This window comes from Miniopterus natalensis, chromosome 1 (genome assembly GCF_054644295.1).
Source record: "Miniopterus natalensis isolate mMinNat1 chromosome 1, mMinNat1.hap1, whole genome shotgun sequence".
Lineage (NCBI taxonomy): Eukaryota > Metazoa > Chordata > Mammalia > Chiroptera > Miniopteridae > Miniopterus > Miniopterus natalensis.
Window position 1 is genome coordinate 86760206 of NC_142081.1, and position 15908 is coordinate 86776113.

At 36.8% G+C, this 15908-nt stretch overlaps 1 protein-coding gene across 1 annotated transcript in view; it reads right to left on the minus strand.

Moving 5' to 3' along the window:
- The window catches only part of ZNF438 (zinc finger protein 438), a 195991-nt gene that overhangs the window by 83484 nt on the left and 96599 nt on the right, over positions 1-15908 (minus strand). The window contains 1 exon segment of the mRNA XM_087815417.1: positions 12309-12386. The gene's annotated coding sequence lies outside the window, so the exon portion shown is untranslated.

A 15908-nucleotide genomic window follows, 5' to 3' on the forward strand; every position in this document is an offset into this window, starting at 1 on the left:
ATAGATTCAAAGGCAGAGTAAGTGTCTACCAAGTCTATAGCTACAGGGAAAAAGATAGAAAAGAGACTATTACAATAACAGTATCACTTGCTGCATTTATCAAGAATTTATAAGGAAGAAATGATCACATGCAAGAACTGACAGAGTTAAGAGAAGAAATGAAAGAAATATAGAATCCAGAAATTTGGGTGCTCCTAGGGTTAGAAAAGCTGGCTGGTCCTGAATTTCACACAGTAAGAGTAAAGACTGGGAAAGGTTGTCAGCAAAAATGGCCTATTACATGTTTCCACAGATAAACAGAGGGAAGCCAGCCTTACTGCAGATTAAGTTAAGTATGTTAACTTCCCATGAAATCTATTTCAAAATGGGACGGAGGGCAATATTATTTAACATGCACAAGAGATAAACTAGGGATGAACCTGACAAACTGGGACATGTAGTCACCCTGTTACTAGCACATGGAATTAACTACAAGAAGCCAACTAAGTTTCTGAGGGAGTAACATTGCCAAAAACACACAAGTCTTGCTAATAAGCCTTGACTGTTTGACCCTTAAAACAATGCTCTAGCTGCCAAAATTGCATGAGCATGAAGTAGGAAACAAAGGTTAGATAGCCTCCAAGGAGAACATATTTGCCAATGTCCACATAAGTGTGACCTTGGAAGAAACTGGGCAAGGAAGAGGCTTCCAGAAGGCAGAATCAGGTCCCAGAGAATAATAGGCAGGGTTCCTTTTAGAGAGCAGGACCACAGTCTAATCAAGGGACATCTTCTACCTTAGTCAATGATTCTTCAAAATGCTTCTTGCCATAACGTATTTTTTTGTCACTGTCAACATTCCTAATTCTAAATATTCCCTCAGCTCTAAAAAATTTAATACAATCCTGTAATTTGTTAATTGGGCCTAATGCAATAAATTATGAACATTGGACGTAATGTGATGGTGGTGAGAATAAATCTGGAGCCTTTTACAAAGATCACCACCGAACTACTGCCAGGAGGCCATGATTATCATCCAACCTTCGCTATCAACTGTGTGACCCTGGATAAATCATGATTTCTCAGTACTTGTAAAATGAATAAGAGGATGCCTTCCAGTTCACTAATTGAAATTTAAAATTCTTGCTTCACTGAACCAAAAGAACTACAAAAGTCCTCTATAAAATGTCATTACCTGGAGAACCCATAATAGACTAGTTGGTCTGATTTTTATAGCAAAAGCAATTCAGCAGAATTCTAAAATGTTATACTGGCAAGAAAAATCCTGGCACTCTTTCATTTCCTGTTTTTTCTATATTATTTTGGTCTCATTATAATACATTAAAGAACAAAATAAAGTAAATAAAATTTAGGATGTTTTAAAAAACAAATGCAATCTGGAGAAGACTTTTAATCTAAAAATAACATAATAGTATATTTTATTAATTATATAGTCAATAATAATATTCATTGACTCCTAAAAATATTTTTCAAATAATTAAGATTTTAAAAATATGTCTGATAAATTTTAACTTTTGATGCCCCCTCTAATTTTTAGAAGAAAGTAGTACTCAGGACTCTCTTCATCATTGGTAAAAGATAAAAACTAATATTCTATATTGATACTTTGTAACTCACAATTATTTAGCTTTGTACATGTATAAAATAATAGCCAAAGATTTTAAAACAGTAGGATCCTAAACTTTGTCACTTCAAATCATTATATGCTAGGATATATATAAAACAAAAAATATCAATTCCACAGTATCTTGAGAAAAGAACACTCTCACTATCTATTGAGTGAATTAGTGAATCAAAAAATGAGAAAGCAGAATAAGTGTCATAAAAATACCCTAAAATCTCTGAAACATAAATTTGCAGATGTAGCTCACATTACACAAAAACTTAAATTAGTTTAAATAATGGAAAACTTAGAAGTAGAATATATTTAGTGTGCTAGGAAACTTTCTATTGAGAGATATCTGACAGTAACTCAGGTAAAAGAAGTATTTTTTATGATACGAATTATCCCTTAAGAGAACACTTCACAAATTTAGATGTTTCCATATCAGTACTGCCATAGAGAAGTCTTTTTCTTGTCCATTCTTATTCACAACACTTTGTATATGACAATTTTTTTCTTCTCCAGAAACTTTAACATTACCTCTTCCTTCTGTTCTAGGAAAATGTCTTATATCATTTATTTGATAATTCTCTTCTATTTTTCTCTTATATTAGTGAGCTACTGGACCTCCTGGGTTATGTCTCTAATTATTTCTTCCTCAAATTTATCTTTCAACCCCTTTAATGAATTTATTTCAGCCATCATATTTCTAATTTTTACAAGTTGTTTCTTGTTCTTTACTTTTCGTTTCCTTTAATTCTCCTTTTTAATAGTGACTATTTTCTATGCAAAATTTTGTGACATTTTCAAAGATAATAATTATAGTTCTTGTCTCATCAGACTTCTTTGTTTCTGTTTCTTTTACCTTTGCTTTCATATTGGAGGCACTCCCAAGTATCTGGTGATCCTTGGCTAACTATCCCTACTTTTGTGAAAATTATTAGTATGGCAAGTTGGCAGCTCTGTCTGTGAGGTTGAGCTTGTTGAAGGTGAGCTTCACTGAAGAGCAACTAGAGAGAGCAAGCTGGCTTTTTCTGTGGGGGAACCACTATAGGGCCTTTCTTTTAGTTTCTCTGGAATTTAAAAGTTTGGCTCCTGGTACTCTAAGAGCAAGGCTGACTTTCACTTAACCCCAACCTCCAATGTTTATGTGTCCCTCAGCCTAGATCCCCTGTAGTTTCAACATCTCCAGAGAATAAACCTCCCATCTCTGGGGCATGAGGAAGGTAGTTATCTGGGTGGGATGAGATAAGGACCTGAGTGTCTAACTGGTCCTTTTATAGACTCTCAGCTAACCATTTGTTTCTAGCCCCTGCCTCATTTCCTTCTTCAGCCTACCCTGATACCTCTAATCACAGGACCTCCTAAGGCTCTGCAAGGAGAATTGCCTCCTGACATTGTTTTTCTCCTCTGCAGGTTTTCACCTTCCTCTGTTCTACTAAGTCACAGGATCATACATATACTTTCTGTGTTCATATTTATGGATTAGAATTACTGATGTCACCTACTTTTTATCAAAGAAAGAGTTGGGATTTTTGTTTCCTATTTCCTTTGTTTTGGATGGATTTTTTAATAGAAGGCAGAAAGTTCTTTATTTGCCTCTTTAAAATCAGAAGGTAGTCTCTAAATTATTTCAATAACCACTTGTAATAGTTTGAATTCACTACAGTTTTGGTCTGCTGAGCACACATTCCACCTCTCTTCTTCTAATTCCTCTGGAGAAAGCCTCCCTCACTCCAGTGGGGCTTTCAGTCATTGAGCCAGGCCACACTATTGCAGCATTGGGGAAACCTTCCTTAGGCTGGCCCACTGGAGGCCCCATTACCTGGGATTCTGTGATTATTTATCACATGTGGGGGTCAAAGATAGTCAGCTTGCATTTTATCCGGGGCAGAGAACTGGATATTTGGCCCAGCAAATTCTCTTTCTGTTGGGATTGCTAAACTAGGAAGATGTCATTCTCAAGCTGCTGGTGGTCATCTTGCTGATCGTATGCCTGTTTGAAGAATGATGAATAAAGAAAACAGCAGAGCTGAAAAAGTCCAGATGAGATCACTTGAGTTCCTGGCTGCAACCATGCCTGAAGCCAGATGCACCTCTGGAAACCAAAGTTATATAAACAATTAAGTTCCTTTTATTTTCATAAGCTGGCTTGAGCTGGCTTTCTTTTACTTGCAACCAAAGAAGTCCTGATGAATTCATCATTTAATCAAAATGTTCCAAATTACTAATACTTGAACTACAAAACACCACTTCTTTGCCAAAAATTAAATAGCTTAACTTCTTTTATTAAAATAAAAATCATATATCATAGGTATGATTAATCATAAATCACATATGTCCCTTTAGGTAAGATACTCTGATTTTATTTGAATATTCTCATGTTTTAGGGTAACAGTATCTTTGAGGCTGAGGCATACATTGGTGGGAAAAAGGAGGTTTACAGTTGTGAGTACATAAAACACAATTTATTCTTGTATTAATATTTATTAATCATTGTATTTATTTCTATTATAACTGTAAACCTACTTTTGCCCATCTCTGTATATATTCTGTGGTACTACAAACCCAGTAGCCACTAACCTATAGAACAATTTTCATCCAGGTACTTCAAGAAGTCTTATCATTCCTTTAAACCTTTCTATCAGTACTCTGTTTTTATTAAAACTCAAGGGGTATGGCTATCCTACATAAAGGCTATATGGAAATATGAAATAATACAGCACAAAATAATTGTTCCCTTAGGAGGAAAAGTATGATTTAAATTCAGAAAATTATTCAGACTGAATCTCTGACCCAGAGACTGGAAACCAGGATAATTTCAACCCCAGGATTTATGGGAAGGAGGTAGACAGTAATGACATGATTCCAAGGAAACAGGTAAGAATGCTAAAGGTCATGTGCTCCTTGGAGACTCTCCCTGCAGTGATTTCCCCATTACCATCTACAGGTCACTGTGCTGCCAACCCAACAGTCAATATCTAAGCTTCTGGGTTTGAAGTGCATATAGAGGCCGGGCAGGTAATCTAAAAGAGTGTAATCCAAACATTTTAAATGTATTGCAGTTATTTATTTTCACTAAAAAGTAAATCTTACTAAAATTCAGCCTCGCATTCTCTTTTTTTTATTGGTTCAAGTGTTGTTGTTTTTTAAATGCATCATTTCTATCTACTGTTCCTAGTTTGTCCATGGTTTCATAATGCTATCTTAAATAATAGTTTTTTGCCAGTTACTCCCTGTATGTATAAAAGTTGTGTATGGACAACTTCTACTAATAATGATGATCATAGTTCAGTTTACTAAGCACTTAGTATGTGCAACACACTTTTCTAAGTGCTTTATATATATTAACTCACTTTTTCCTTACTTCAACCCTATGAGATAAGTACCATTATCTTTATTTTATAGATGAGGGCATGTGGGCACTGAGAATGGTAAACAGCTTATCCAAGATCGCATAGCAAATAAGGTGTAAATATGATTCCAGGCACTCTGTCTCAAGGACCTCTGCTCTTACACTATTACTCTGCACTCCACAATAAAATATGTCATCTATTATGTGTTGTTGTATTCCCCAAAACGTTATGTTGAGGTCCTGTAAATGCAATCTTATTTGGAAATAGGGACTTTATAAATGTAATCAGGTTAAAATAAGGTTATACTGGATTAGAGTGGGCCTTAATGCAATATGACTGCTATCCTTATAAGAGGAATTTGGACACAGAGGGAAGACAACCAGGAGAAGATGGAGGCATAGACTGGCGTTATCCTGCCACAAACCAAGGAAGACCAAGGGTTACCAGAAGCTGCTGGAAAAGGCAGGAAGGATCATCCCCTAGAGATCTCAAAGGGAGCATGGCCCCTCCAACACCGTGATTTCAGACTGCTAGCTTCTAGAACAGTGAGAGAATAAATTTCCGTTGTTTAGAACTACCCAATATATGGTACTTTGCCATGAGAACCCTAGAAAACTAACACTTTTTTTTCACTTATACTAAAATATGTCATCCTATCAACCTGTTATTTCCAATTTTAACATAGATGGAGGTATAAGTAACATTTAACTTTCCTCTTAATTTTATTTAAAGAAAATCAACAGCCAGGGATAGGGCTGTGAGAACTGAAAACACAGCCTCCCATCTAGAAATGGCAGCTTCTACTGCACTCTACCTAATTACTGCCACCTGGAAAGGTAGCTCTAAAATTGCCGGATCTTACAGTTGTCAACAGAACCCAGAATTCTGGAGTTAAATTAGTTGACAACAAATTAAATGAGTAACTAGTTAAAATAATATTAGTTAATGACTAATTCATGTTTAAAACAAACATCATGCAAGCCAAACATGACACATCTATGGACCAAATCTGGCCACAATCTCTACTTTGTGTGTTTTCTTTGCTTTCCATGTCTCCTCTCCCTTTCATTTCACTAGATCAGGCCCTACCTGAAGTTATTATCCATTGACCATATCTAGGAAGCAGGCCCAGTGCTGACACTAGTAGCCATGTGGAAGACAGCACCTGAGGACTAGGGAACCCTCTCTGGGAGGTACTGAGTGTGGCAGATGCAGAAGAGTCCTGCACACATATGAGTCCAAGACTGGACAGGTGTGCTCTTCTAGATTCACATCTCAAGTCTAACAGCATTCCTCTACTGTGTCAGCTGGTCTTCCTAAGGCATTTGTCTTTGTCAGTCCGATGTATAAGAGACTTAGAGCTTTAACTGGGTAAGGTTTTAGGTAAGCCTAGGGAATGATCTTGGTACTTCTCAGGCTCACTGCCACTTCACTTATAGCGCTGTCCTTCTAACTTAAAGAGTTCCCTAAATTTCTTAAATCTTGTGTGTCTACTTAAAGAAGCATAAGTGGATTACATATATATAATTTATTTATGCTTCTTTAAGCAAAATATATAGCTCATAGTTGTCTGCCAGTATTCACTATCCTGTAGCCTATAAAAGTTGCCAGAAACATTTCTGAAAAGCAGTTTTATATGTAAAGCAGTTTTACAAAATGTGACTTTATTATTCAGAATTGCTAAAAAGATTAAAAAGTATAAAGGAAATTTCTTTTGAGAATGTTAACATCAACTCTAGTCCATTAAGTCTATTGCTATTAAGTAGCCTTAGAATCGTCTCATTCCTCATTGGTTATGAACATTTCTTCAGTATCTACCAGAGTTCATATCTATTTGATATGGTATAAAACCTGATTGCTTCTGGTAAGTAAAAGGAGGTACTTGATATGTTGCCAGGACAATCTGTTACACTGAGATATTAAATTCAGTGATGTGGTTTGGCGCACCATGGTGTCTGGGACTTGCGAAATTGACAAGCATTATTTTGGAAAGTCTAGAGAGCAATGCTAAGTGAAATACTATAAAATCTGTCCAAGTCATCTCATTTCGTGTTTTTTCCCCCCAATTTATTTTTTGCTTGAAATAAAAACCTCTCAATCTTCCACTGGCTTTTATACCTGTAAAATCACACTCAAATTCACTAGTTTATTATTCTCATAACAATCCCTAATGACCGGTAATGTAGGTTTTATCCCTGTATGACAGATAAGGAAACCAAAGCTGAGAGCTTTAAATAACTAGTTCAGCATTGTTAGTTACAGAGGTAATACTTGTACTCAAAATCCCTGATTCTGAGTTCACTGATCTTTCCCAATAAATAAAAGTCATGCAGACTTCTAAAACCATGCTGTTTAGACAGTTGGATAGACCTGGGATCAAAACCAAGTTCTACTGAGTTTTGACATCAGATGAGCTTCTTAAACCTCCCTAAATCCCAAGGTGGTTATGTGTAAAATGGAGTTAAAATTATGAAATACATGTTAAGAACATGGCACAGAGAAGACACTTGGCAAATGTTAGGTCCCTTCTCCTACAGGATCCCTCAAATCTAAGCAAACCATCCTATTCCAGGGTTAAAGATCTAGATGATTAGTGAAAACCTAAGTAGTTACAGAAATGTAACTCAAGAGATCTGTTGTTATTAATAAGACCACAATAAATTCATTGTCATAGGCAAAGAAGACCACAGCAGAAATTGTTGTCACGTATGTACCGTTACAGAATAGCCAAGATTGGTTCTTTTTAAAAAATCCATGATGTTGAGTCTTTTTTAAAGGGGTCAGGCTACTCTTTGAACTTATTCTCTGCCATCTAATAAATATGGCTTCTTGTTTCCAAACACAAAATATTCAAAACACATCAAAGAGGTATAAAATATTTCCAACTTATGGCACAGTTTGAGTCTTCTGAATGGGGGTACCATGGCAGCTGTCATGTCCCACATTGGCCAGGAGTGAGAATCCCCGGGATCATCCAACTTGTCAGCGCCACGAGAAGACTTTAAATCTGACTCCTTTAAATCTCCTCTCTGCTAGTCCACTTGGGTGAGGACTGGGTGGGGGTACTCATGGACAGGCACTGGCAGAGGATGGGCCTTAATAGGAGGCAAGGGGTAGACTGACAGTGGATGTGGGCAGGATAGAAGCATAAGCTCAGAGTAAGCACAGTTGCTGTTGTCAGGAGGCATGCATAGGTCTGCCACCAGAAAAATTAAGCAATTATCAAATTCGATGCTAAAAATATTAAAATGCATAGCGTGGTTTAGAATACTTCTTTAAATTTTGACCTAATGCTAGAGAGTTATGTGCCAATAACTATCTTATATATGTGATTCCAATTCTTGGCACAATCCTGTAGAACTGAGGTACATTACTGCATATGAGGGTGGTTTAAATGTTTTATAATGATTATGTTAAAGCTCATATTCCTCATACACATAACTTTACTTACTATTATGAGTTAGACGTGTACATGAGTAGACAATGGTCTCCTTCTATTAAATGCAACTGGCTGAAATTAGTGTTTAAGTTGCCAGGTTGTAAGAGAAAAGAGATCAAATTAATGAGGGTAAAGTTGTATAATCAGTTTATAAAACAAATGCCGAAGGCAAGGCTGACATCAACTCCCGCGCATCTAAATACACTTAAAAATGCTACCTTCTCTTTTTTCTCACCACCATTGCTCTAATTCAAGCTGTTTCTTATTTTCTTTCATTCATAAGCAGTGGATGAATCATTTATCTTGGCACACATCAATTCAATCATGTCACTCATCTCAGAAACCTCTGAGGGCTTCCCATTGCTTCAGAAACAGAAGCCCAACTCCTCAGCAAGGCATTCATGGCTCTCCTAAATTTGGCCCATCCTAATTCAATGGTTCTCAACCACTAGAGGAGCTTTAAAAGAAAACAGGCTTAGGTCTCATGTCCCAGAAGCTCTATTTATTAGTTCTGGGGAAAGATCCAGGGACTTGTATTTTTAAGAATATCTATGGATAACTTTTATTCACTGCCAGGGTTGAACCACTGGAGTAATTTTCCCACCTATTATTTCACTCAACATGAACTAATTAAGCCTTCTGTTCCAGCCAGTACTGATATTTTGTTTGTTTGCTTTTGTATCTCTAGTCCTCTATTCATGCTGTTAATCCAACCTGGAATACAATTTCCTCTCCTAGCTCTTTATTTAAATCTTCACTATTCCTCTAAGACTAACTGAAATCCCACCACTACCTTTACAAAGTGGTGAATCATAATGATATTGCCATTCTGATAATCCTAAAACCATCTGTTATCCTCATGAAGTATTTCATGGCAATTAATAATATACTGTTTGAACTCTGAGTGTCTTTCATACTTCACTCCCTGATTTTCAGGCTCCTGGAGGAAAAGCAAACTTTTCACAATACTTTGGTTCACATTTCCTAGCCCCTGGTATCTGCAGTGTTAATAAGCATAAAGTAGACATTCACTCCTGTGCTCAAAGCTTTTGATGACTGAACAAATTAAATTCTCTAAAATTTATGAAGTATTTTCCTTACAGCCTGACAACATAAACTGTCAAACTCCAGGGCTGTTTATGCACATAGTGATGTGTTTTTCATGGGAAGTATCACTATGCCCATGTAGAAATGAAGAAATAACTACTTGTCCACAAAAACTAATGTGATATCAAATACAAGGCTGATGCCTATAAATGTGTTTTTCCTATAGATAGAAGTATTTTCTATGTTTATACAGGGTGGGCAAAAGTAGGCTTACAATTGTTCATATGGAAAAAATATAATACAAGAATAAATAATAACACAAGAACAACCTGTGTTTCACATACAATTGTAAACCTACTTTTGCCCTCGCCTGTATATTTAATTCCCATAAGTTTGTAGAACAACAGAAAGGGGCACATGGTAAAACAGTCCATAATATGTCATTTACCTGACTTAAAAATGACCCACCCATGTGATAGAACAGCTGAAGCCCTGTTTTACAGTCCTAATCTACTATGTGGAGGATAAGAAGAGCAAGTGTCCCCTTGCCTTCAATTTAGGAGACACAAGAGTATCAGCAACCTAAATGTCTCTTCTGCAAATAATGAAAACCATAAAGCTATTTGTGTGAGTATAACAAAGATGTTGAGCCACTACCAGAGCCATAGCTCAAGCCCTCCTGCTGCTCAAGTTGCCCAGAAAGTAGCTGTTCTGACTCTAGAATGTGGGATATGTGTTTCCATATCCAAAGCTAGAAATTCTCTACAAAACAGTGTTATACATGGTAGCTATTTGTAGTTAAATCAGTACTGGTACTTATGAGTTAAATAGTCTGGGGAGAACTGGCTGAGAACCTAACCACTATTTATAACATTGTTTTGGTAGAAAAATGCTTTCTGCATTCCAAACAACAGAATTAGGCATGAACTTTTGGAATACAGTTTATTTCATAGTTTGGGAACTGACTGTATCTTGTTAATTACACTATGGTTAGTATTTTCCTAGGATAAGATAGCACAATAGACTTTGAAAGGAGTGCATAACAGGAATGAATAGTTGCCATGAATATGAACCATATGTGTCTACAAGGGTGAAAAATGGCTAGGATGATGGGAGAAAAATCCAGGCACATTCTTAATTTATTAAACAAATACTAATCATGGTTAAAAGCTATGCTGAATGCTATAAGAGAAAAAATTTAAATATGGAACTGCCATTTGACCGAGCAGCTGCACTTCTGGGAATATATCCTAAGAATCCTGAAACACTAATCAGAAAGAATATATGCACCCCTATGTTCATAGCAGCACAGTTTACAATAGCTAAGATCTGGAAACAGCCCAAGTGCCCATCAGTAGATGAGTGGATAAAAAAGCTATGGTACATTTACACCATGGAATACTATGCAGCTCTAAAAAAGAGGGATCTCTTACTCTTTGGGATAGCATGGATGGACCTGGAGAGTATTATGCTAAAAGAAATAACCCAGTCAGAGAAAGACAAGTACCACATGATCTCACTCATATGTAGAATCTAATGAACAAAATAAACTGATGAACAAAATAGATCCAGAAACATAGGAGCATGGAACAGACTGAGGGATCTCAGAGAGGAGGTGGGGATGGAGGAGTGGGTGGAGAGAGATTAATCAAAGAACTTATATGCATAACCCATGGACACAGACAATAGTGTGGGGAAGGCCTGAGGGGGTGCAGATGGGAGGTGGAGGGGATCAATGGGGGGGGAAGGGGAAATCTATAATACTTTCAACAATAAAGATTTTAAAAAAAAATTCAGACAAGGTGTTTGATTTTATAGTCCTTACAACCTAGGACAGGAGGTAAGACAGACATAAAAACAAATAAAACTACATGGTAAAATGTGCTACTTTAGTGATAAAAATATATATATATATTAGATGAAGTCAGCAGACAGAGGATGAGCTAATGCTTTCTAGCTGGAGTGATCAGGGAAAGCTTCATGGAGGAGCTTGCACCTGAGCTGAGCCTTGAGAGCTTGCACAAGATTTCAACTGGTGGAGGAAACAATAACGGAGGAAAAGCAGGGAACATCATAGAAAAACATTAAGAAAAAAACAGCAGAAGTCAAGGCAGAGAGATATGAAAAACAATGAGAATTCAAAAAATGGGACAGTCCAGTTGACTAAAGTGGGGGATGTTTTTAGTAACCTGGTAGAAGGCTTTAAATGCCAGACAAAGTAGCATGGATTCCATCTAACAATGAGTGGGGAGCTATTAAAGGGTTTTAATGTTACTGGAGTGATTCTATAAGCAGATCCATCTGGCAGCAGAATACAGAATGGAAGAGAAAGAAGGAAGACAGAAGACCATTAGGAGATAATTCTAAACACTTGAGATTGGTTAATATGACTTTTCAAAGCTAGTTTTTTAAATAATTAAGGTTCAAGTGCTAGTTAACTGCTAAATATTTCCCTTTAATGACAAAGAATTTACAAAGAATTTAGAAAAACCATATAAAGTCTTAAAAAACTGAAAAATGAAATATTATCTACAATGCAAAAGCCATTTAAAAAACATGAGTTTGGCACATAGTCAGGACTATGATGATTAGACTTGATACAAAATAAAAGATTATTTTGAGGTGTTAGTCTCATTTTAAATATAGTACTACAAGTTTAAACAGTATGTTTTTAATAAGCACATGAAATGTAATAAAAATCATCATTCCACTATTTTCCAAGATGTGGGATTCAATATACAAGGTGATGCTAAGATATTCTGAGAAATATGAGAGTTGAGAAAGAGTTAAAGGTAAAGGTCTTAATTCTTTACATTTTAAGTCAGTCTTAAGCTGGTACTAAGATGGATGTGAGGAAACTTACTTGAAGTGATCCGAGTTAGCAAATGTCTTCTAAACATCAAACTTTTGGTATTCAATGAGCTATGACGTACGTCTTTATCTGAAAACAAATTTAATGTAAGTAATGAAATGGAAAGAATTGATAGGTAGCTTATTCAAGTCAATTAGTTTATTACATTTTTAAGACCATAAAAGAGTTATATGAAGTCCTATAAAATTGATATTACTTATACTATGTATAATTTAAGGACCTAAGATAAAAATCTTAAACTATGTTCAAAGACTTTTAAAATAGGAGACATAATACATTCCCTGTATATATTTTGTCAGTGTCCTAAAAATTCTGGAAAATATATTATTAACTATTTAGCCTGATTTACACTAAATTATATATTTAAAATTTAGCCAACAATCAAGCCCTCTTCAGTACGAGAGCAGGGAGAGATGAAGTTGAATAAGAAATAGTTCCTGTCTTTAAGAAACCTACAAACCACCATAGGAGGCAGAAAAATATGGATAACTCCATATCAAGGAAACTATAATAAGCACTACAAGTTGTATACAAGGTGCTATGAGATTTTGGAGAGGGTTAATTACTACAGGGAATAGGTGGTAAGGCTCTGTGTTATGGACTAAATTGTGTTCCCCAGTTCCCAAAATTCATGTATTGAAGCCCTAACACCTAGTATCTCAGGAAATGTGACTGTATTTGGAGATAAGCCCCTTAAAGGGTTAAGTTAAAATGATGCCATTAGCTTGGGCCTTAATCCAATCTAACTGGTGTCCTCATAAAAGGAGATTAGGACACACAGAGAGACACTGAGGGCACATGCACAGAGAAAACCAGGTAAGGAGATAGCAAGAAGGCGAACATCTGCAAGCCAAGGAGAGAAGCCTCAGACAAAAATCAAACCTGGGGACACCTTGTTCTTGGACTCCTAGCTTCCAAAACTGAGCAAATAAACCTAGCAAAACTAATATACACTGTAAAGGTAAAATTTAAATAGAGTTTCAAGATATAGGACTTTTAATAGAGATGCTGGAAAGGTTTGCAAACAACGTTTCAGGAAGAAATAAAAACTATTTTATTTTAGGCACAGAGGCCACATGCACAGTGTGAGCTGAGAAACAGTCAATACACTTCTGTAATAAGAGTATAGTTTGGGGCCCTGGCCGGTGTGGTTCAGTGGTTAGAGCACTGGTCTGTGCACCAAAGGTCTCTGGTTTGAGTCCTGGTCAAGGGCATGTACCTGGGTTGCAGGTTCTGTCCCCGGCCCCAGTCAGGGTACATGTGGGAGGCAACCAATCGATGTGTCTCTCTCACATCGATGTTTCTCTCTCTCTCTTTCTCTCTCCCCACCCTCCCTCCCACTCCCTCTAGAAATCAATGGAGAAAATATCCTCAGGTGAGGATTAATAAAAACAAAACAAAACAAACAAAACAGAAAAGAGTATAGTTTGGGGTAAAGAAAAGTAGAAAATGGAGGAGAGAGGGAGGAAGAGAAGGAATGAGGGAGGAGGCAGGGAGGGAGGGAGGGAAGGAGGGAGGGACGGGGAGAAATGAGAAGCAGGAACGGACAGACCAACAGACACATAAGGACTGGAATTTGGGGTTGAGTAAAAGGGGTTGAATACTATATTCAGTAAGAGGTTTTATTTTATACCTAAAAAATGCCATCAACATGGCTCAGTGGTTGAGTGTCAACCTATGAACCAGAAGGTCATTGTTCTATTCCCAGTCAGGGCACATGCCCAGGCTGTGGGCTTGATCCCCAGTAGGGGACGTGCAGGAGGCAGCAGATCAATGACTCTCATCATTGATGTTTCTATATCTCTCTCCCTCTCCCTTCCTCTCTCTGAAATTAATAAAACATATTTTTTTTTTTTAAGTGCCATCAAGCCCTGGCTGGGTAGCTCAGTTGGCTAGGGCATGATCCCAGTATGTCAAGGTTGCAGGTTCAATCCCAGGTAAGGGCACATACACAAATCAACCAATGAATGCATAAATAAGTAGAACAACAAATCTCAGATCTCTCTCTCACCCCCTTCCCTCTCTCTCAAATCAATTAAAAAATTAAAAAAGAAAGAAGCCATCAAAGGTTTTTCAGTAGAAAACATGTTTGAATTTGTATTTCAGAAATATGGGCCTGGTTTTAGAGTGTGAGTTACCATGAGAAGATTCAAAAGGCAGTGAGACCTGTTTTGTTACTGTAATAGTTAATATTGGAAGAAACCAACACAACTACAGTGAAAGTAAAAAGTTAAAAATTCACTGAAGACGTGCTTGAAAATGAGAACCAGAATAAGCACCCCATCAGTTACCCAAGACTGAGAACTGCAACAATTACCACCATTCATTTACACAGTTACAAATGCAGAATGTCTTGGGCCTCAACAGACCTTTCTTTCCAATAACAACTATAGGTTGTGTGCACCAACCATTACCTTAAGAAATCAATCAATCCAAAGATTCACTCTACTTCTAATGTTAGAGCTTCAGAGCTCAACCTATAATTGAGAAAAACCCTAAACTCATTTCCTCAAAGGAGGCACCACTTTAGAATCATCTGTGTGATCTCTCTTACTGCAGCAGGTGAATAGAACAGTTTGCTTATCGCCTAAGAGATTATTTATTTGAGAAGCGGCTTTCCATGAAAGATTGATATCCATCAGTGAAGTCAAGGAAAAAGAGCAAAAGGAGGAAGTGCCGTCTTGCCTGTTCACGGCAGGCAGAGGACTACGAACTTAACAGTCACGGGTGACCTCAGAAAGAAATTTCCAATAATTGGGCGATTAAAAAAAAAAAAGAAGTGGAATTAGGTAGTAAGTAGTAAATTTTACTCTTCTAAGAAGCCTAGCTTAGTTTGAAAGTGATGCTGAATCTTTAACAGTATTTTTTGTTGTTATTTAAAAAAAGTATTTTAATGCTAGTGAAAGGGAGATATATAAAGGGAGAGGGATAAATAATGGAGCGAATTTATGATACGATGAGAACAAGAACTCTGGTAGAGTGCGCCATATTAAAGAGAAACAGTTCTCTGTGATTTGAAATGGAGGAAAGGATGTGTGATGATGGATATAAATAAAAATTGTATGTAAGGGGATAGTTAGGGAGTTAAGATCCAGTGGTAAGGCCATCTATTGAGATAAAGAGGAAGAGAGAGAGGGGGAAGAAAGGGGAGAGACAGTATGTTAATGAAGGAATGTCTGAATTTAAGATTTTGAGAGCAAAAAATTGCCAAAGAGGAGAAAGAATAAGAGACAAGGGGCTTTTAGTATTTGAGATCTTGAAATGATTCTGGTTGATAAAACTGAGCAAGTTATAAAAACAATGAGTTCTGAGTATCAGAAACTCAAAATCATGAATTAGGAGAAACAGATTATAATCACAAAGTATGGGGCTGAGAGGAGAGTTTCAAGTCTAATACTGATTAACATAATTGAGGAAGTTGGAGTAATGTCCCGAAGTCAACAAGTAACAAGAATTAAGGGGGGAGATGATAGCATAAGCACAGGAACTGATGCACAAAAAGGGCACAGTGATCACTGACTTGACAGTAGAGAGCAAAGGAACACATCAACCCTCCTTTAAAATCTAGGCATAGAATAATTCTTTTTCTTG